The following is a 22,124-nucleotide window of genomic DNA, read 5'->3' on the forward strand; positions in this document are numbered from 1 at the left end:
AGATGATACAGAGTTGCACATGTCTGCTAAACATGATGAGGATGCCAAACTCTCCCAAACAGAGCACTAAATAAAAGATATCAAAGATTGGATGAATAACAATTTTATGTTGTTAAATTCCAGGAAAACAGAAATAATACGTCTTCATCGACGCTGATTTATCCTTCGATGCTCACAGAAGTAACATCTACACAGCATTTTTCCATTTACACATTGCAAAATTGAGATGGAATCACTGACTATGCAAGAAACAAAAAAACTTGTGCATGCATTTATAACGTCTAGAATAGACAACTGCAACTCAATCTATCCTGAAATCTGAACCAGGGGATCATTTTAGAGCATGCCAACCTGTCCTCCTGGGAGATGTGTGCTGAAGACCAGTACAATTGACCAAAACCAGCTAAAGTTTTCTATTGAAAGATCTTCAGAACCATCCCAGCTCATCCCATCACAGATGTCTAAGGGTTCCTTGATGTACACATTTAATATAACCCCAGTAACTATAACAGCCATCTAGCTTTAAGAAGGGGGCTACTTGCATTCTGTTTTCTATCTTGTACTTCTCCTATTTTTTGACATCCCTTTGCACTCCTAGCCTTCCTGGTTCTTTGAACTGCTTTTCACAAAATTTCTCTCTTTTTTTCTTGCAAAGTTTTTTGGACATTTTTTCTTGCCTTCTTAGAGTGTCAAGGCCTTCTGTCAATTAAACAGACAGTCTGTGTGTGATTTTGGGTTATATAAAAATAAATTGTTGTTGTATTGTAAGCAGACTAAAGTAACAAATCTTCAACCTTGATTTACATGCTGTCACAAATACGGCATCCCTTACACTAATAAACATTACATTTCACATGCCTCCTCTTACCTAGATAGAAAAAAAAATAACGTTAGTAGCCCTGCTTGGAATTTTAATTTTTAAAAACTAATTTGAGAATCAATAACTTAGCTCAATCGAGCCGTACGCCTAGTGCTGCCACAAGAAGAGACTAAGCTTGTTAAGAAAATGCATGGATGGATTTTCTATATCATACTTCATTGTTTTAAACTTACTTTTAAATATTAATTCAACCACCATTGATAGTTCTTTATGGATCATTTTAGGTTCAGCTGTATTTAACATTATATAAATTAGATCAGCTACATCCACGTAATAGTTATTCCTGCTTTAGATCAACTGTATAGTTGTTTCTAAAGCTTCAAGCCTGGTTATAATATCATTTCAATCATGAAACTGATATTAATGGAATGTGGAGAATGATAATCTTTTGTCTGCATCTCTTCCCCTTCTTCTCTCTTGACACTAATTGCATTTAATGGGCTGCAGAAAACCCATAAGGTAAGAAAATGATCAGAATCATCTAGGTATTAACAAGATTTGGTGCCACCATCAGCTAACAAAATGTAAGTTAGATGACTTAAAGGTCCTTAACACCCATTGAGGAACCAGGATTAGGGAGTGAAAGACAATTTATCAAATGAGACATATCAAGGGCCACATGCTCTGTGTGAAACAAGTAGCAACATTAAGCTCACTGATGTTTCGCTTTTCACAGCATTGCTAGGAATAAATCTGGTTTCAGTTTCCTTTATTGCATCAGCACAATCATTGTTTTTTTTCCATCTTTAAATCCTGCTACCCTCATGCTATTTTTCTACAAAACTAAATTTCCATAGCCCACCATTCTATCGTCTAATTAGTCTTCAGCATAGTGCTAGTAAGCAGGGTGCTGTGCGCAGATGGGTAGAAGCTCAGAAAATTAAGTGCTATGGCCCATTTGTTCTTTAGGAGATTTGAAAAGTGAAATCTCCCAAGCTTAAAGTGCTCCATGTTCGCTTTCGGTTATATGACAAAAAACAAGCTAGTTAAATTCTCTAATGACCACATTGTCACTGCTGTAGAATGACTTTTCAAACATCCTGCATAACCAGATGCACTTTAGAATGTAGGTTAACAATAGGTCCTCAATACCTTGAATAAAATATAGACATTCATCCATCCTTTTTTCTGAGCATGCTTATTGCAATACAGGGTTGTAGGGGGTATACTATGGCAGCAATGAGCACAAGACAAGAATTAAATCTATACAAAGTGCCTGAATTAAATTTGTTGAGTAATGTATTACCCTAATGCAATCAAGCACAAACATTCTAAAACAGTGTTCTTGTCTGACCCTGCAAAATCAGAGCAAACTGACATATTGCACTTCTTTGTTGTATTGACCAGCATTTAACACTGGAATTAGAGCTATAAAAACTAGTCTTCCTAATGTTGAATTTTACATTTAGCCTGCCAACACAAAATGGATTAAAAAAAAAGTCAAAGTCAATCGTTTCAGGTCATGGCTAGTTAGTGTTATATAAATGTATTGTGTTAGGTGAAGCTGATGTGATATAACAAATGCCAACAAGTTTTTATCAGGTCAGATTAGAACGCAGCTGCATTGTGTGTTACATTTAATGAATAAATGTTGATTCTCTGGGTCTGTAAGCTACTCCCAGAGTGTGCCACAGAGGTTATCATTCATGTTAGTTTCTTCATTTAAAGTCAATCCTTGCTATCATTTGGCTTGTCATTTATTTAATCTCAGAAAATAACAATAGCATTTGTTTTATTTCTTATTCAAAGTTCAATAAAATGCTTTTCAGAGCACAATGGTTGACTGAGATTCTGCACCTTTTTCTTTACTCTTTTGTTAACACGCAGAGTTAATTGTTTAATATTGTTTTTGACCAGTAGATACAAGTCCTGGCCCTTATAATAACGTCAATCACTAAACTGGAACTAAAAGAGTATGGAAAAAATAGTTAATTAAGATGGTAATATTTGCATCTGTAAATATCTGATAGGTATTTAGAAATAAATAAACAAAAAATGAGGTTTGAGACGTTCTGTTTGGTTTCCTCAGAAAGCCACACTGGTTGGAATTTTTGACATTTCTGGAATGATAGCAGGATAACAACACATAATAAAATGATACGCTTCATTAACATCAAGAAGTTTACTTCTACCAAAAGCTGCAGTTGCTGTGGCATTCCAGAGACAGTCCTGCCTCTTGAGATCAGTTCAGTCTGAACAGTCAAGGTGGTTACTGAAATGAAAAGAAAACTGACATTTATTCCATCTTATATGATTAATTCAGACACATTCAAACAATTATACTAATATATATAGATAGCACATGGCAAGGCAGTGCGTTGATTAATGCCACTGCCTCATTTCTGTGTGAAAGAAGAGATCACTTTCCCAGTCAGATACGTTTGACTTATGGGTATTCTTCCCATGTTTATACATATATATGCTTTCTGCGGGTACTCAGTTTTTTCCTTATTTCCAGAAGGAATACGTGTTAAGATTAAATGAAGTCTCAAAGTAAGGGGTGAGTTTCAGAATGCGTGTGTGTCCTTTGATGAATCAGTGTCCTGTCCAGGTCAGATTTCATGCTCATATTCCTACCTAGAAAGGCAGCAGCTCATTGCATCCTTAAAATGGCTTCCATAATTGATAAGTTGATAGTTATGTCCAGTATGTGCCTTGTTAATATCACAAACTGAAGAAATTTTTAATAAAATGGAAAATGCATTTCCTGTGTCTGTGAATCTAATACATTGGCTTACACTAATGGAAAGTCTGGAAGAAGAAAAGTATCTTGCTTTTCCATTAACATGCTTACTATGTACAGATTATCACTGCTTAATTGCATTTCCTGGTCTCAAGCAAATATCATTTGTTTTTTTACCATCTTTCTATGGAGAGCAGCATCTCATGGCACTTTAAAAGTATACAAACTTCAGTAATTTAGAGAATATGACCACTAGGAGGCACTTGATAGGCCAAGAGACAAGATACTTAAGGATATCTTTAACTCCATACATGCTGGATTTTTGTTTTAGTACAGAAAGTTCTCTTATCGCTGATTAATAGAAGAGAATAGCACCTCAGACATATGTTTAATACATAATGTCCAGTCCCTCATTAGTAGAGTAGGATTTTTTCTAGACAATTGTCTGATTGACTTATTTTCAAACTGAAAACAAGTGACCTGATCTTCCATCATTCCCTTTATCTTCTAAATAAGGGTCATGTGCCCAGATGGGCCAGTTCTTCCAGCGCTGGGCTTACTCCCAGGATGTTCTAAATTACCACATATACGCATATAGTATCAAGAATCAGCGTATAGGGAACGATATCACTCACCGTCAGCTCAGTGGCTCACCAATAAGAGGATGTGTAACCCAGTTCCTCTCTTCTTCTACTATGAAGCCCCGTCCTTCCGATATATAAACTAAGACGCCACCGAAGGTCGGGGTTCATTCTGGAATAAGTGAAAGAAGTGGTCTGAAGACTTGTTATTAATCTTTCTGTGTTAGCTAATGCAAGTTTTGTAACCACAAGTGCTCATTATTTTCCCCTTTTTTCAATGACAAGTTAAACAGGATGCTTACATTGAACTGGTAACTGGTTTTGAGTTTACACATTTTTAATGAGTTCACAAGAGTTTCCCACCAAAAAAGAGTTTTTCACCACAATTCAAAGATATGTCATGGATTGTCACACCATTAATGGTTAGTTACTACCTTCAGTCTGATGCTACCAGGATAACCTCTGGCTCCATATTGTGGCTGAAGATGGAGTAAGTGGGTTCACACAATGGACAGATTAATGTTTATTGCTGGATGATATGGTGGCATGCTCACAACTGTACAACCTGGATTCAAACATCAATCCTTTTTGTCTTTAAAGAGTTTTGTCTGTATGGAGTGTCCCTCTGTACTCAAGGACATGGAGACTAGGTTGATTTTCAACTCCGAGTGTGTGTAAATGTGAATTGAGCTCACTCTGACTAACATAAAAATGATTCTGCAGTAGATGTCTGCATCCCTTCTCTGTAGCAGGCAAGTTTTAAAAATGAATAAATGTTTAAAACAAGCGTAGGTCTATTCAACAGAGGTATTTATAAGAGACTTCATTAGCACTTAAAATAGACTTCACAGGTACATCAAGGAAATCAATTAAGGAAGATGGGGTGATCATATTTCATTTTTCTTGGAATTCTATGAGGAGGCAATAACATATGATCACAGAGGTGCATATGATACATCTTCTCTTTTTCTTCAGAAGACCTTTGTAATTGTCCAACATGAGAGGCTTTTGATCATACTAAAAGAAGTGGGAGTTCAAGGCACCATGTATAGATTATTGCAAATTTGTCTTAAACATATGAATCAAAATGGTTTTAGTGTGAGAAATTATTTTGTGGGTGAGTGGTGTCCCTCAGGGATCAGTGCTAGAGCACTTCTATTTTTAATATAAGAATCTAAACAACAAGCAAGTTAGGTTTGCAGACAAACAAAGTGGAAGGGCAGATAATCTAGAATCTATCGAATCATTACAGAGTGACCTGAACAAAATTTGGACTTTGGCACATTAGAACAATAGAAAAATATTGACGAGAACAGGCCATTCAGCCCAAGAGAGGTCACCAACCTATCCAGATAATTCCTCCAAAATAACATCAGAGTTAAGGTCTCAAAAATGTTACTCTCTACCACAATAATTGGTAATTTATTGTACCCGTCTATGGTTCTCTGTGTGAAGTAGACCATCCTAACATTTGTGTGAAATTTACCCTTAACAAGTTTCCACCTGTGTCCCCTTGTTCTTGAACTCATTCTAAAGGAATACCCAGAATCCACCGAACTAAAAACTTCAATCATATCACCACTCAATCTCAGGTCACTTAAACTGAAAAAGTTATTCTCCTTTGGTCTTTTCTCCGTAACTCATACCTCACAATCCTGGAATCATCCTAGTTGTTCTTCTCTAGACTTTTTATAGTTCTTCTATACCTTTTTTGAAGCCTGGAGACCACAATTGTACACAGTACTCCAGGTAAGCTCTCACCAGTGCAATATGAAGATTAAACAAAACCTTCTTTGACGTACTCTACACATCATGCTATATAACCTAGCATTACAATTTACAATACAATACAATTTATTTTTGCATAGCCCAAAATCACAAGAAGTACCGCAATGGGCTTTAACAGGCCCTGCCTTATGACAGCCCCCCAGCCTTGACTCTCTAATAAGACAAGGAAAAACTCTCAAAAAAAAAAAAGCCCAGAGTAGGGAAAAAAAAAATGGAAGAAACCTTGGGAAAGGCAACTCAAAGAGAGACCCATTTAACATTCTGTTAGCTTTCTTAATGGTTTATGAACACTGTCTGGCAGGTGAGAGTAACAAGTTCCTAGGTTCTTCTCATAAGGGATACTTTAAAATTTCAGACTTCTCATTTTGTAAATCTAATATTTCTACTTTCTATGTGTGGGGCAGAGTGGTGGCTCTGAGGCTAGGGATTTGCACTGGCAATCAGAAGGTTGCTGGTTCAAATCCCATAAACACCAAAAGTGACTCTACTTCGTTTGGCCTTGCTCCTGCAATTGCTCCATCCTGGGTATGATGTTAACCTGTATCCATTCCTGCATGTATGCCCTCCAACCTGCAGGGAAAAACTGGGGGTTGGTGGCAGAACTGGCTCTCCAGCCACCATATAAAACCTCACACTGTTCCACTCCATCTGAACTAGGGTGGTGCTGAGGTGTCATCTGTTGCATGGCTGCTCTCAGGCCCTAATCTGGGATTCTGAGTTGATTTGCCATGTGGTGGGTGCCGCAATGCACTATATCAGTGAGTGCTCCTATCCTCTCTCTATGTGTAAAAGTTTACATTTGCTTACTTTAAATTTTTATCTGCCACAAATATGCACACACCTGTATGCTGTCCTTCACTTCCCGGGTCCTCCCTGCGTGAAGTTTGCATGTTCTCCCCGTGTCTGCGTGGGTTTTCTCCGGGTACTCCGGTTTCCTCCCACAGTTCAATGACATGCAGGTTAGGTGCATTGGCGATTCTAAATTGTCCCTAGTGTGTGCTTGGTGTATGGGTGTGTGTGTGTGTGTGTGTGTGTGTGCACGCCCTGTGGTGGGTTGCGTGCCCAGAGTTTGTTTCCTGCCTTGCGCCCTGTGTTGGCTGGGACTGGCTCCAGCAGACCCCTGTGACCCTGTAGTTAGGATATAGCAGGCTGGATAATGGATGGATGTATGCTGTCCAGGTCAGTTTGCGATGATTTGGCTGATTCTAGATTATCTGCTATTCCACCATGACAAGTGTACATAACAAGTGAAATTGAATGCAAGTAAATGTAAAATAGGAAGAAAAAAAGGCCACATTTGCAAAAACAATAGGAGGTCTGAACCTTGAAAGTACACATTATGTGAATGACATATTCTAGACGTAGTAGTGGACATTCAGATAAAGTACAGAAGTGATTAAGAAGGCTAATAGAATGAGTAAAAAGTTATACAATACATTATTGAGACTTCATCTGGAGTAGTGTGTACAATTTTTCACCTCCAAATTACAAAAAAAGATATAGCAGCACTAGTAGAAGTCCAGGGAAGAGCGATCAGGCTGATGCACAAGCTATGAAGGAAAGAATTGAATTAGTTTCATCCAAGATTAAGTGGTGACATGATTTAACCCTTTAAAATTATAAATGGAATTAGAATGGTGGATCCAAGCTGTTAGCTTGAAATTTGTTCTTCTATAAGAACACAGGGACACGTATGGAAACCTGTTAAGGGTAAAGTTTACACTTATGTTACAAAGTTTTTTCTCACACAGAGAACTATAGATTAATAGAATTAAGTACCAAGTAGTGTGGTAAAGAACAGAACTTCATGGACCTTCAAAACTCAACATTATGTTGTATTAGAGAAATTATGTGACTATAATTGAAATGTTTTGTTTGACTGAATCTAAATCTAAATCAAAACTGCATAAATATATCATAATAAATTATAATTTTCAAATTGTTTAATATTAATATGTTTGTGAATTTTTTTTACAGATCCACACATGTGTGTGAAGTATGTGTATTTTTTTTTTGGAGCACTTATATCTAAAGAGCTTTCCTGCATGTGGATATAAGGATTCCAGTATATTTATAGCATTAATATGAATAAACTGCACCACTGGATGGAAAGCAAATGTCTGATATTTCACAACCATTTTACCCTTTAATGGCATTGAAGTACTTTGAAAACATATAGTGTGAACAGAAACATACAAATTATTTACTTCATTCCTTATGAATATCACAATCCTAAAACCATCAATTGCTGTCATTTCAGGAAGTCATCTAAATATGTACAGCTTCAGCTATATTAATTAGAGTAGGTCTTCACTTATTTCATACTGAAGATATATTAATATAAACAAGACTGCAAGCTAGTTGTAAACTGTGACCTTGCCAGAAAGCTCCCTCAGCTAGTTTTGCCTGAGGTTACTCAGTTTAGAAGAAGCTGTCTTCTCAAACTAGGATTATGATATGTCATGATGAGTTAAGCTGATCTGAAGGGAGACAATCTGAGAAAACGCATAAGCAGCAGAGAGGTGGAGAAACTACTAATTAAAGTATAGGCATTGTGCTGAGGGTGATAAGCACACATAAAAGATATTGTTTGGCTACTGTTTCTAAATTCCTTGAAGCGAAAGGCAGCACAGAGCACAAGTTAAATTAGTTTTTTTGCATATGAACTTTGGAGTTTTTAATTAATGTAAGTTAGTTATGCATGCACTGTGAATGAATTTCTGTTACGCCTTGAAGGGTGTGCAACTAGAGGCATTCAGTCTATTTAGGCTTCCAATAATACCCATTAAATTGCCGTTTAGGATGGTTGCTGTTAATTAAAATAGAAAGAACTTTGTTAAGAAGGAGACAATGCACACTGTTCACAACCTACTTTCTCCCTGAAATTCAGCATCAATCAAGTTGTACCAAATAAGAGCACAGTGAGAAATCAAATCTGGTTTAAAGCTACTAATAATAGGTCTTTTTGTCATTTATTTTGCATAGTAATTTATATGCAGCAGAGAACTGGGAAAGAGGAAATAATTATAAATTAGCAAGGAAACATAGAAAATGAGCCAGTCAACAGTCATTAGTACCATTTTGCTTTCAGTTTCTTGATCACTAATGATGTAAAAAAAAAAAAAAAAAAAAAACTGGCAATGGGACTCAGAAATGTTTGACTAGTTCAATGTTCTACAGTTACAGCATTGCGGGCTAAATTTAGAAGTTGTATGTTGACCCAGATTTTCTCACTGAACAGAGAACCATCTCAGTCAAGAGGGCACTGTGGTAGATTATCATTTCACCCATACAACAAACGCATAAAGCAGGTATAAAATCATTTTTCCAGGTCAAATATTTGTGATATCTTAAATTTTTTCTGGGTTCTCTGGTTTTCTCCGCATTCTAAAGATATGTCTGTTTGGCTAATTGGATACACTAAACTAATCTGTGTCCTGTGACCTCATTTTGTGTTGTGCTTGATATTACCTGAATTGGCTACAGACCTCATTTTGATATAAACAGGTTCTGAAAATGAATGAATGTTTGCGTAATAAACCAAAATTGACTTTACATTCATCATTTTGGTTCATATTCACATGTACAGAAATTCTTACTTACATGTACTAATCATACCTTGAACATCAATTCTGCTGCTATCAAGACTTTATTCAGCCCGACTACACCACTTCTATATCACATCTTGACTGAATTAATGACATTGTCTTTTTAACTAACATTCAGTGAAAAGAAGCAAGTGAAAAACAGACTCTTTTTATTTGTAGGCCATTGCCTTCCTTAAATGCAATGTTTTTTAAACTATGTGTTGTGACCAGTGGTGGTTTGTAATGTGGGGCGTTGGGGCACAACACCTCCTCCAAATAATTAAAAAACTCTACTTAAAATAATTAGGTAATATGAAATAATCATGAAATAAATTTGCTTATTTGGACAACTTGCCTGGTGTCAGTGCATGTTAACAGCCATTATAAATTGGTTCCCACTTGTATTTGTTTTATTTCTATGTGAATACCTATATTTCCTGAGTGATATGAGAGTGTATGTAAGTCCTTGATCTTTTGGCAAGCAGGTGACCTAAGGCTGCTCTTTAATTGGTTGATTTCGGATTTTTCTGGGGATGCAGCTCTCTGCTCCCGAGACACTCTCACATTTATTGGCAGCAAATTAGTATTGTTTTAGGTTTTTTAATCTAATGTGATTGGACAATCACCAACAACTTACTTCAGGTTCACATCAATGATTCACAATTCAAACCTGCAATTAACATAACTACAGATGAGAGAGCACAATTTTACGGAGATGGTAACTTCAAGGGGAACTTCAAAAATCAAAGAAAATTCAGTTATTTCTTTAATGAAATTCCTCTTCATAAATCATTCACTTATAGCAAAAAATGAAGATTAAGGAGTCCGGACCAGCCCAATCTGACTTAAGAATTTAGCAGCAGGCAAGTGATCGAGGACAAGCTTACATGCAGATTTTATTCTGCTCTTATTATGACAAATGAAGTTTTCTAACTGGATGTGGTATAAGTAATGCCTTTTTTTGTGTTCCCTGTTTACTGCTTCAAAGTGTCGAAGCATTGTGGACAACCAAAGGGTTATGAGACCTAAAACATCTTTCTGAAAAATGCAAGTGGCATGAAAGTAGCTGCAGTCATCTAGAGCAGTGTTTTTCAACCAGTGTACTGGGGCACAGTGGTGCACCGTGAATGCTATCCAGGTGTACTGTGGAAAAAATAGTGTCTGAACCTGACAGGGACAAACGTCTTAGGTGGTTGAAATCTGTCTGAGGAGGATAGGTCTACATGGAGAAGAGGGCATTAAAAGCTGTTCCATGATTGCTGTGCTGCAGACACTGCACCTACAGCATCTTCAGATGTGTCATCAGGCTGCCAGAGTCCATCTGCCATGGGTGTGTGGTTGCCAGCAAGCCTCACAGCGCTGGTGGATAGTGGACATATGAATTGTCATGATGACAGGAAATGCAAGAAATGCTGAACATGTACCTAAAGCAGAAACTTTTTCCATGTTAATGCCGGGCGACATGGTGGCGCAGTGGGTAGCGCTGCTACCTCGCAGTTTGTGGAGTCTCCATGTTCTCCCCATGACTGCGTGGCTTTCCACCGGGTGCTCCAGTTTCCTCCCACAGTCCAAAGACATGCAGGTTAGGTGTATTGGCGATTCTAAATTGTCCCTAGTGTGTGCTTGGTGTGTGGGTGTGAGTGTGTGTTTGCCCTGCGGTGGGCTGGTGCCCTGCCTGAGGTTTGTTTCCTGCTTTGCACCCTGTGTTGGCTGGGATTGGCTCCAGCAGACCCCCGTGACCCTGTAGTTAGGATATAGTGGGTTGGATGATGGATGGATGGACTAATAATGCCGTGAGATGTGTAATGTGTGAAGACTTTACTCCAAATATCAAATAAACATGTGCGCTTTTATTCAAGAATATAACCAAAATAAAAAAAAAAATCATTCAATTTACATGTTACTGTCAATGAGTTAAAAACTCAAGCTCAAATGTCAAGTGACAGAAAGTTGATATGTATTCTTGGATTGTACAGAGTAATAATTGAATTGAATTAAATTAAATTGAATTTTGTTTTTATTTTGATTATATTGTTGAATAAAAGCACACGTTTATTTGATATTTGGACTAAAGTCTTCACACATTATACATGTTATTATTATTAGTATAACATGGAAAAAGTTTCTGCTTTAGGTATTGTGTTCAGCATTTCTTGCATTTCTCACATTTCCTGACATCCTACACTTACCCAGATTGTTATAAACACTGAACACAATTGAAATGTATGTATTCCAAATAACGATATATTATTTACCCTATACAACTCCAGGCACCTCACACCCATATAAACACACTTGAGTTGGGAGAACTTTTAGCCAGAGTTGAGATAAGGAGACGCTGATGGAGAGGTGCAAAGGAATTTAAGGGGGCCCGGGATTACAGGTTTTTTTGTAGCCTTCAGCGATTCTAGTGTAAAAGTTTAATCTAATTAGAAATGATAGTCGCCAAAGCCTATTTTTGGTTGCATTTGAGACCATTTTATTTGCAGTCTGGAGCCCTGGCAGGACCACAGGCTGGGCCACTCAGAGGTTGCTTCTGGGCCACATTTGGCCCACCACTTGAATAGACTGGGTGTAGACTCTTCAATGCAAAGGTCATACTCGGAGACTTAACAAGATTAGCAGAATTATTTGCCCAGGACGGACTGCTTTAACAAAATAATGAAAGAGGAAGTGCACTTAACTTACAGTTATGCACTGCTTAACCCAAGTACCATTGGATGTCTAAGAGTTACAAGTACTCATGCATTTCAGTACTGTTCAGTTCAGCCTGAAATCTGCATAAGGTAACTGTACTAGGCTCCCTTGATTCTTTGGTACCTTGGTATAAATAAAGGAACCTTCAAGTCATTCCAAAGCTACAATTAATTATTTAATAAATAGATAAGCTCTAACACTGGGATATGACTTCCTTTACATGGTCTACAACTCTGAGATAGCCAGTGCAATTTTCAGTGCTGTGGTGTGCAAGACCAGTAACATCAAATCAACAAGCTGAATTAAGAAGGCAGGCTCAGTAATGAGATGCATATCGGATCCGCTGGAGAGAGGAGGAAAGCAAAAATGGTGTCCATTATGAACAATGCTGCACATCCTAGCATTTACTACTTTCTGCTAACAAATTATTCAGCAGAAGTGTGCCAAGAAACACTTCTGCTGCTCATATTTCTTAAGGTAACATGCCCCTATTATATCTCACTGTGACTGCTCTCTTATCTTATGCCAGGTCTTTTTTTAGTAGTTCTTGTGTGTTTTGGTTGTTGTTTGTTTTATTATTTCTTGAACTTCAGTAAAAAGCTATATGTTCCCCTTTGCTGTCCAACTTGTCTACCTAGAAAACCTCTCTTATGTTTCCCATGAGCACTCATTTTCCCTTTCTTACTACTCTAGTATTCCTTCCACGAGCCAGGTGAACTCTCTTGTCAGTTCTTCTCCCGACTTTAAGCTCATCTGTCCTAATGACAAGAAAGTTCTTTTTTTAAATTCCTTAATTTATCATTTTCTGGAGAAAGTGCGGCTTATATTTTCGGGGCATGAAAACACTAGGCAATTACTAAGTCATTCTTTAAGAGATTCTCCTAATAGCCCCAGATTCCCCTGCAACCCCAGTTCCAAATCTTCTGTTAAAGGGCCTGCAATCCCCTGGATATTTGGTCATAATAAAAGGAATAAGTTAAGTATATAATAGATATGTTTTCATGCTGCCATCTAATGCCATTGGGCTTCAGGAATGTTTCCTATTGTTTCCCAATGTACTGAAGTTTACATTAGTGTCTCAGGAGTAATTACCTCCAGGACATCTATTGGTGGTGGTCTGTTATCACTGGCAATAATAGCAGCTGAGCTTCTTACAGCCCAAATTCTATTCTGCACTGTAGCTATGTTGTGCAATTATGGTCCTCATTGAGCCTCCTTTAAAAGCATTTATAATTATACATTTGAAATGGAACAGTAACTAACCACCAAACAAATACTCATGTATCCATATGTCAGAGGGGGACATTTTTTTGTACACTGGGTGGTTCCATTAGGCACCCATTGTTGGGACTGGGGGGTGAGGAGTTAAAAGGCTGTCTACCGGATGTAGGTATTTGCCATATTGCAAAGGAGCCGCTTTGGCTGGTTGAGATTACAAACAATACCAAGTTGTGATAACAGAACTGCTCCTTCTTTGGAGGATGTCTGTATTTACCTGAAATTAACATGTTTGACAATATTGGTTTCTAATCAGCAGATCTGTACTCATTAATGGTTGGTAACAATACATTTTGTTAACTTGTGTTTTCATTAATTGTTAAACCCAGGAAATGTACATGTGCCATTGTTTAATCCGATTGTCCAGAACTGATAATGGCAGGGACTGAAGGAGATTTAAACTTCTGGGCAGGAGAAGGCAGAAAAAGGGACGGTCCACTGAGAACGCTGCCAAGACACTCGGACAGAGCACAGGGGCTCGTAGGCAGACGAGGGTACCTGGCTGGCATGACGTGAGGCACAAGCACAGCAACACTTACTTCCAGGGAGGAAGAGACAGCTCCACAAGGAGACGCCAGTTGTGGGTCCAGCGAGACAGGGAAGCCGCATGAAAGGACCAAGCAAAGCTGGCAGACGAGAAATGAGGTGTGCCTAGGTCACAGCAACACAAGGAGCCCAGAGTGGAAAAAAAGGAACGATGAAAAGTCGCTGACGGATTCAACGATTTGACACAATGTCTGTTGGGAAACGAGTGTCAGGTGAACAGAGTGCATCCGTGGACAGTTGAACAATTAAGTGTTGGGGTAACACAGTGCGCAAATTGGACTCTGCACCACTAAAGGTTGTATCCTCCAATTCTTGTTTTTAACGGACTTTTAGAGTGTGGACTGTGTGTTTTCCTTTTAAAAACAGGAAATTCGTTCCTGATATTTTTAGATTTTGTTATGTTCGTTTATCTTTTTAATGTACTTTATATTGTCTTGTGTAATAGAACTTACTGTTGCTTTTCTTCTGAAATTACTGTTGTGTCTTTCATTGTGTGTTTACTCACCGCCCAATTTAAAGAAACATGTGTGCTATTATAAGTAAATTTCAAGAGTTCCCAGTCTCTTAATAAAACTGGGTGGCGTAGTCGGATATTTTAATGGTGTCTAAGTTAGATTACCTGTAAGTGTGACCAGACACCTGTTACACATACACTGAACTCAACTAATCCAGGTAAGGAGATTATACACAATGAATTTGATATAAGTAAGAAACCAGCCCAAAACTAAATATATGCATTTGGTCAGGGTATCTTCCGATATTAAGAACCTCAATTGTTTTTTATCAAATATGCTTTTAGCATTAAACACAGACAGAAATAAGAATCACAGGTGTAATGATTTTAGACTGGCTCACTGGAACATGTGAGAGTTAGTTAAAGTAGTGTAGACAAGAATCTCATGCTGCTGGGATCCCAAGTAGTTTCAAGTTCAAGTTTATTGACAAGATTATATACTATGTTCACATTCTAACTTGCATATCTTTCACTAGTTAGCAACAGTAATAAAATACCCACAAAATGCAATGAATGAAACAAAATCAAATAAATACAAATGGCAAATTTATCTATATTTCCAGTATAGTCCAACTTTGAATATAGGCTAAACAAATTTTAGATTTTCTACATGTAAATTTCTAGAAAAAAATTTAAATAGAAACAACTTCACTAAAAGTTGTAATTTTCTCTTGGCCTGTGAGTCTTTTAACCTCAGCACCTCCACAACACAACATGATATCAATATGATTTTTACTTCAGAAACAATTTAAAATGATTGTGTAACTCCAATCTCAGATCTTTATGTTGATCACAATAAATATTAAGAATTTTAAAATATTTTAGCATTTTGAAAAAAAATAAGATTTTTACGTTCAATAACTCTAACTATTTATTGTATAAAAAATTCTGTTTCCCCTTTTTTGAGTTCTCATTTTATTCCAAATAAAAAAGGTCATATTTATTTTTTGTCTAGGACAAATAAATAAGCAAATGACCCATTTAAGATGTGATCTGTGCTTGAGTTAGAACAACAAAAGTCTTTTAAGACAGTTGGAGTGAAACGGGGCCGACACTTCATGTGGACCTACCAGGAGCGCTGCTCAGGGAGAAAGAGGAAGGCATGTGCCCTACTAAACTATCATTTTCCTCTAAGCGATCGAGTTGTATGTTACAACTGTTGTGAATTCTACATGCTTTATAATATTTCAATACATTTTCAATATTATCACTAAACTATTGAGATTGGGAATTATTACTAATGTTCTATGAATTGTTCCTTGCTATAAAAATTACTTCTGTTTCTCTAAACCTTACAATTAATTTCACAATAACATTTTCCAAGGGCTTAATACTTAAGAAAAGCATTTTTTCATTGCTGAGGAGGTAACATAAGCCAGATCTGTTTTTTTATTTATTTATAGAACTTATACAGTAGCATGAAATTATATATGAAATTATATGTGCATGATTGTGATACAGTACCTGCCAAACAACACAAAGAGCACCTTTGCATCCCTTGACAGGGTGAATGGATGGTTACCTACAAGGTCATGCTTGTGGTTGGTCGGCCAGTCGGCAAATATCTACCATATCCTCTCAGTTCACCCTATCAAGTAAGCGAACCAGCCGCCATGGGTTAACGACAGAGGCTTTGCCAAGGTTTGATCCCCATAAGGGGGAAGCAAAGTTGTGTACACCTGACGAGCCCCAATTAGTGTGAAGCACGTGTTGTGTTCTTTGTATTATTTGACAGGTATCACATATTTATGATCTGCTTCTTGCAACTGAGAGGACCTGGCAGATGTTTGCCTACGGGCGACCAATCACAAGTTTTACCTGGTAAGTAGCCATCCAAATGATCACATTGTGATTCAAGCCTATGAATATATTTGAATTCTGCCCTAATTGGGGCTCATCAAGTGTATGCAACTTTGCATCCCCTTTATGGGGATTAAACCTTGGCGAAGCCTCTGACGTTAAGCTATGGTGGCTGATTCGCTTACTTGACAGGGTGAACTGAGACGACGTGGTGGATGTTTATACACGCATATACACACACACTCTGATCTCCTAATTACAAGTGTGCTTAATAGGAATGAATTAAAAATTGTAATTAAAATAGATTCTGTCAGCTTTCTTAAATGTTAAGATTCTAATTGAAAGTGTGTACTCAGGCTAAGCAATAATCTAAGTTACTGTGCAAAGTAATACTGTAAAAGTGAATCAAAATTAATTTTCTTTACTTTATCACACTGCAAATTTCTGAGATGCACTGTAATGAATCACATCTTGACTTTTTCAATGAATTGTGACTTTGTGTACATTTAATAAATCTTTATAAGCCAAAAATTGCATTAATTAAGCAAAAAATACATTTTTATTGCTTTAGATAGATGAGTACATAGAACTTTATTTGTCCTTGTGGGAAATATGGCTTTTCCAGAAGCTCATTGAATGAATAAATAAATACATATATACTGTACATACATACATACATACATACATACATACATACATACATACATACATACATACATACGCACACACACACTATGGTCTAAACACACACCTGAATGACTAAGAAAGAAAATTAAAAAGAAAGAAAACTTCTGACTTTAATTAAATATAACTGAATAATAAAGAAAACCCAAAAGCAAAGCTGAATGAAATACAAAAGTCCCAGAATTCAATTTGTTGGTTTCTTCAACAATTAGTGCCTCACAATATGAACCTAATTTGTGCAAGAAGAAATCCTATATACTCATAACGACTTAAGTTGAATATATATATATATATATATATATATATATATATATATATATATATATATAAGCTGTAGATGTGTGTATGTGAATGTGCATTTTTTTGTTTTCACTTAGCTGGAGTACTAATGGTGGACAGATGCTGAACTTCCACTCCATTGCACCGAGTGATAGGCATTGATACGCTAATGGCTGTTTGGCCCACCCAAGCTGCTAAATCCCCTACCTGACAGGTAACCTACTGACCCAGCTTAACCAATGGCTTACTTTTTCACATCTCTTTTAATGTGTGTCCCATGAATACTTAATCTCAATCTCTTTATCTGACCCTGTGACCTACAAGAATGTACTTAGCCCTGCAAGAGCGTAAAGGAGTACTGTGATTATTATGTGAATTACTTGTAGCTATTTGCTTACTAATTCCAATATGATTATACTTAACAAATACAAAGACTAACACTGATTAGAAAGTCAAAAAGTTTCCGTAATTCTCCTAATGCAGACAACAGCAGCTGGGGATGCCACCTTTTACAAAGTCAATAAGCATGCTTTATTGACACAGCTCTGGGCAAGAAATACTTATAAATGGTATACATGTATTGTAGAGGTCATTATTATGTTGACAACTTTTATCATCGTTAGACTCCAATTGTAATATATTAGAAAATTAAATAAATAAATGTGATATATAATGTCTTAAAAAGTTGATCCCTATTCCAACTGTGTGATTATAAACTTCAAAAAAATATATATTCATGCTGATTTACCCTTTTGGCTGAATGCTATTCAAATACTTTAATATACTTTATATGCACTTGCAAATGTATATGTCATATATAAGGGGACACAAAAATTTTCAATTTGATTCAATGTAATGTTTTTGATCATGCTTCCATTTGCAAGTCCAGTGTACTGTACATACTTACAAATGTATATGGTTCCGGTTGGACGAACGCTGGAGTGTTTTGTCTGCCGCCACCCGTTTTTGTTTTTGTTGTTGCATTTGTTGCAGGATCTGTCTTCGTATTCTGGATTGGGACTTTCTGAGTCTACTTTTTTCCTTTGAACATTTTGGAGACCTACGATTGCTTGGAGATCTACCTGTAGTTGTTCTGTGTCCTTCACTAAGATCCTGCTGCCCATCTTAAGGTTTGCACGAGCCCTCGCTTCTTCATGGCACTTCGGTCTGACTCAGCATACTGTGAGTAAGTCGCAACTTTTTTTGGTTTTGTTTGGTTGTCTGTCCGTTCTGCCCTGGGGCTGGCCGGCAAATGTGTTTTTGAACCTTTATGTCCGGGTGGCATGTTGGGGACCATGTGACCATGTGAAGAGTAACTAGTTTTTATTTTATATCATTTTTTCTGGATCTGATCTCCCGTTCTTCAGCTTATGGGCTAAAGCGTATGCTTCTTCATTGCGCTTGCTTATTCATCTGTTGAGCAGAGAAGCTTGAACTGGTTGCCTCGTCTAGGAGCTGGATTATATAGTCACTGCGTTGCCCTAGGAATTTTAAGACAACTCCGCTATATACATCATGATTCTCATCGGAGGCTGTGCTGGAGTATTTCTTCCGGTTTCCTGGCTGTCAGTTTAATTCCTATCATCAGTTCTGCTCTTGGATATTCTCTCAGTGGATCAAGTGCGAGGAGCGGAGGAGTTAACTTTGATAACCTTCGCTCACTTCAATACTCATGTATGATAAAGATCAATCAAAAAGACCGTGAATCACCTTCAAACTGCTCCGCAAAGATGGCCTTAATGAAAGTTCAGTCCATAGCCAACAAGTCTTTTGTTTTAAATGACTTTTTTATGTCTCGCAACCTGAACTTTCTATTTATGTCAGAGACCTGGTTAAGTGCTGGTGACTCAGTTTCTCTCCATGATCTCTCTCCTCCTGATTGTACCTTTTTTAGCTCACCTAGAATCAGTGGTCGAGGGGGTGGGCTTGCAACTGTTTTTCAAAATCGTTTTAAGTGTAGACTTTTGACTGTAGACAATTTCTCCAGTTTTGAGGCTCAGCTGTTTAAAATTGATCTTACAAATCCTGCATTGTGTGCACTGGTTTATCGACATCCTGGATATAATAAGAATTTTGTCCCGGAGTTCTCAGAGTTCTTATCTTTCATGGTGTCACACGCTGATAGAATGCTGATTCTGGGAGATTTTAACATTCATGTTTGTTGTCCGACAAAAACGCTGGTTAGAGATTTTTTAAGTCTTGTGGATTCTTTTAATTTCACTCAAGTGGTGTCAAGTTCCACACATCAGGGAGGGCATACATTGGACTTAGTTCTAACACTTGGCCTTCCTGTAAATAACCAGGAGATCTCTGATGTCGACATTTCTGAACATTTTGCAGTTGTTTTTGTGTCCACCCATCAATGCTGACACAGTGTGGAAATTCTATGATATTTTTTCTGACAGTCATTTACCCTTGGTGTTAGAAGCCCTCTCTGTACATCAGGATATTACTGATATAGTTAAGCTTCTCAGTCTCACTTGTACAGATACTCTGGATCTGGTCGCACCCTTAAAGTTAAGGAGAGCCAAGGAAAAAGCCAGTGTTCAGCCCTGACTAAATGAGGCCACTCATGCGCTCAGACAGGAACGCAGGCAGGCTGAACAAAGGTGGAAAAAGGACAAACTGCAGGTCTCTTATGAAATTCTTAGAACTAGAAGTCCTATCAAGAGGCTGTGAGATCAGCAAAATCACATTTTTTCTCGTATTTAAATAAAATTCAAGCCATTCGTTCTAGCATTACTCTTCCAAGTGTTGATTACTGTGGGAAGACACCAGTCACTCTAAGTCCAGTGCACAGCCAGTTTACTTCCTTTCAACCTATTTCTTCTTCTCAGCTAGCTGATATAATCCTGCATATGAAACCTTCCAATTATCCACTAGATATCTTACCTGCACACCTATTTAAAGATACTTTTAGAGCGTTTAGTCCAATTGTGTTGGCTAATATTAACAACTGTCTAAAATCCGGTATAATGCCAGACAACTTTAAACATGCTATTGTTCAGCCTTTGCTGAAGAAGCCCACACTTGATCCTACAGCTCTTTCAAACTATAGTTCTATTTCTAAGTTCCCATTTCTCTCCAAAATTATGGAGAAAGCGGTTTCTTTGCAGTTCATTTCATATCTGGAGGATAACAATGTATGTGATGTGTTTCAGTCAGGTTTTAAAAATCTTCATAGTACTGAAACGGTTCTGCTGAAGGTAACAAATGATATTCTATTAACTTTGGACTCTGGTTCGTCTGCAATCTTGGTCTTGCTGGATCTCAGTGCAGCATTTCACACAGTGGACCATGGAGTTCTGTTAAAACGGCTTGAGGATGAAGTAGGCATTCAAAGCTGTGCACTGAAATGGTTCGTGTCCTACCTGAAAGGCAGATCTATGTCTGTTAACTTCTTCTTCTTCTTTCGGCTGCTCCCATTAGGGGTTGCCACAGCGTATCATCTTCTTCCATATCTTTCTGTCCTCTGCATCTTGTTCTGTTACACCCATCACCTGCATGTCCTCTCTCACCACATTCATAAACCTTCGCTTAGGCCTTCCTCTTTTCCTCTTCCCTGGCAGCTCTATCCTTAGAATCCTTCTCCAAATATACCCAGCATCTCTCCTCTGCACATGTCCAAACTAATGCAATCTTGCCTCTCTCACTTTGTCTCCCAACCATCCAACTTGAGCTGACCCTCTAATGTACTCATTTCTAAACCTATCCATCCTTGTCACACCCAGTGCAATCTTAGCATCTTTAACTCTGCCTCCTCCAGCTCTGTCTCCTGCTTTCTGGTCAGTGCCACCGTCTCCAACCCATATAACATAGCTGGTCTCACTACCGTCCTGTAGACCTTTCCTTTCACTCTTGCTGACACCTGTCTGTCACAGATTACTCCTGACACTCTTCTCCACCCATTCCACTCTGCCTGCACTCTCTTTTTCACAATCCCCATTACTCTGTAATGTTGATCCCAAGTATTTAAACTCATCCACCTTCGCCAGCTCTATTCCCTGCATCCTCACCATTCCACTGACCTCCCTCTCATTTACACACATGTATTCTATCTTGTTCCACCTCTCCAGGGTCTCCTCAACCTGCTCCCTACTATCACTACAGATCACAATGTCCTCAGCAAACTTCATAGTCCATTGGGACTCCTGTCTAATCTCGTCTGTCAACCTGTTCATCACCATTGCAAATAACAAAGGGCTCAGAGCCGATCCCTGATGTAATCCCACCTCCAACTTGAATGTATCCGTCACTCCTACCGCAGACCTCACCAGTGTCACACTTCCCTCGTACATATCTTGTACAACTCTTACGTACTTCTCTGCCACTCCCGACTTCCTCATACAATACCACAACTCCTCTTGAGGCACCCTGTCATATGCTTTCTCCAGGTCCATAAAGACGCAATGGGAATTAACACAGATGGGAATTTCTCTCAGCCAGCTCCTCTCACACAAGGCGTCCCTCAAGGTTCCATCCTGGCTCCCCTTCTATTTTCCCTTTATCTGCTCCCCTTGAGGGCCATCTTTTACAAACATGATGTTGCATATCATTGTTATGCTGATGATATGCAGCTGTACCTCAAAGTTATTTCTGACATCACTTCATCTGTAAAAAAGCTGTTGAAATGCTTTGAGGATATTAAATATTGGATGGCACAAAATTTCTTGCAATTGAACAAAAATAAAACAGAACTCATTATTTTTGGTCCTACCACATCTGCAGTTGAAATCGGCATGCAGTTAGGACCTTTGGCAGCAATGATTCATAATGATATCAAAAACCTAGGTATCATCTTTGAGTC

Source organism: Erpetoichthys calabaricus, chromosome 6 (genome assembly GCF_900747795.2).
Source record: "Erpetoichthys calabaricus chromosome 6, fErpCal1.3, whole genome shotgun sequence".
NCBI classification, from domain to species: Eukaryota; Metazoa; Chordata; class Cladistia; order Polypteriformes; family Polypteridae; genus Erpetoichthys; species Erpetoichthys calabaricus.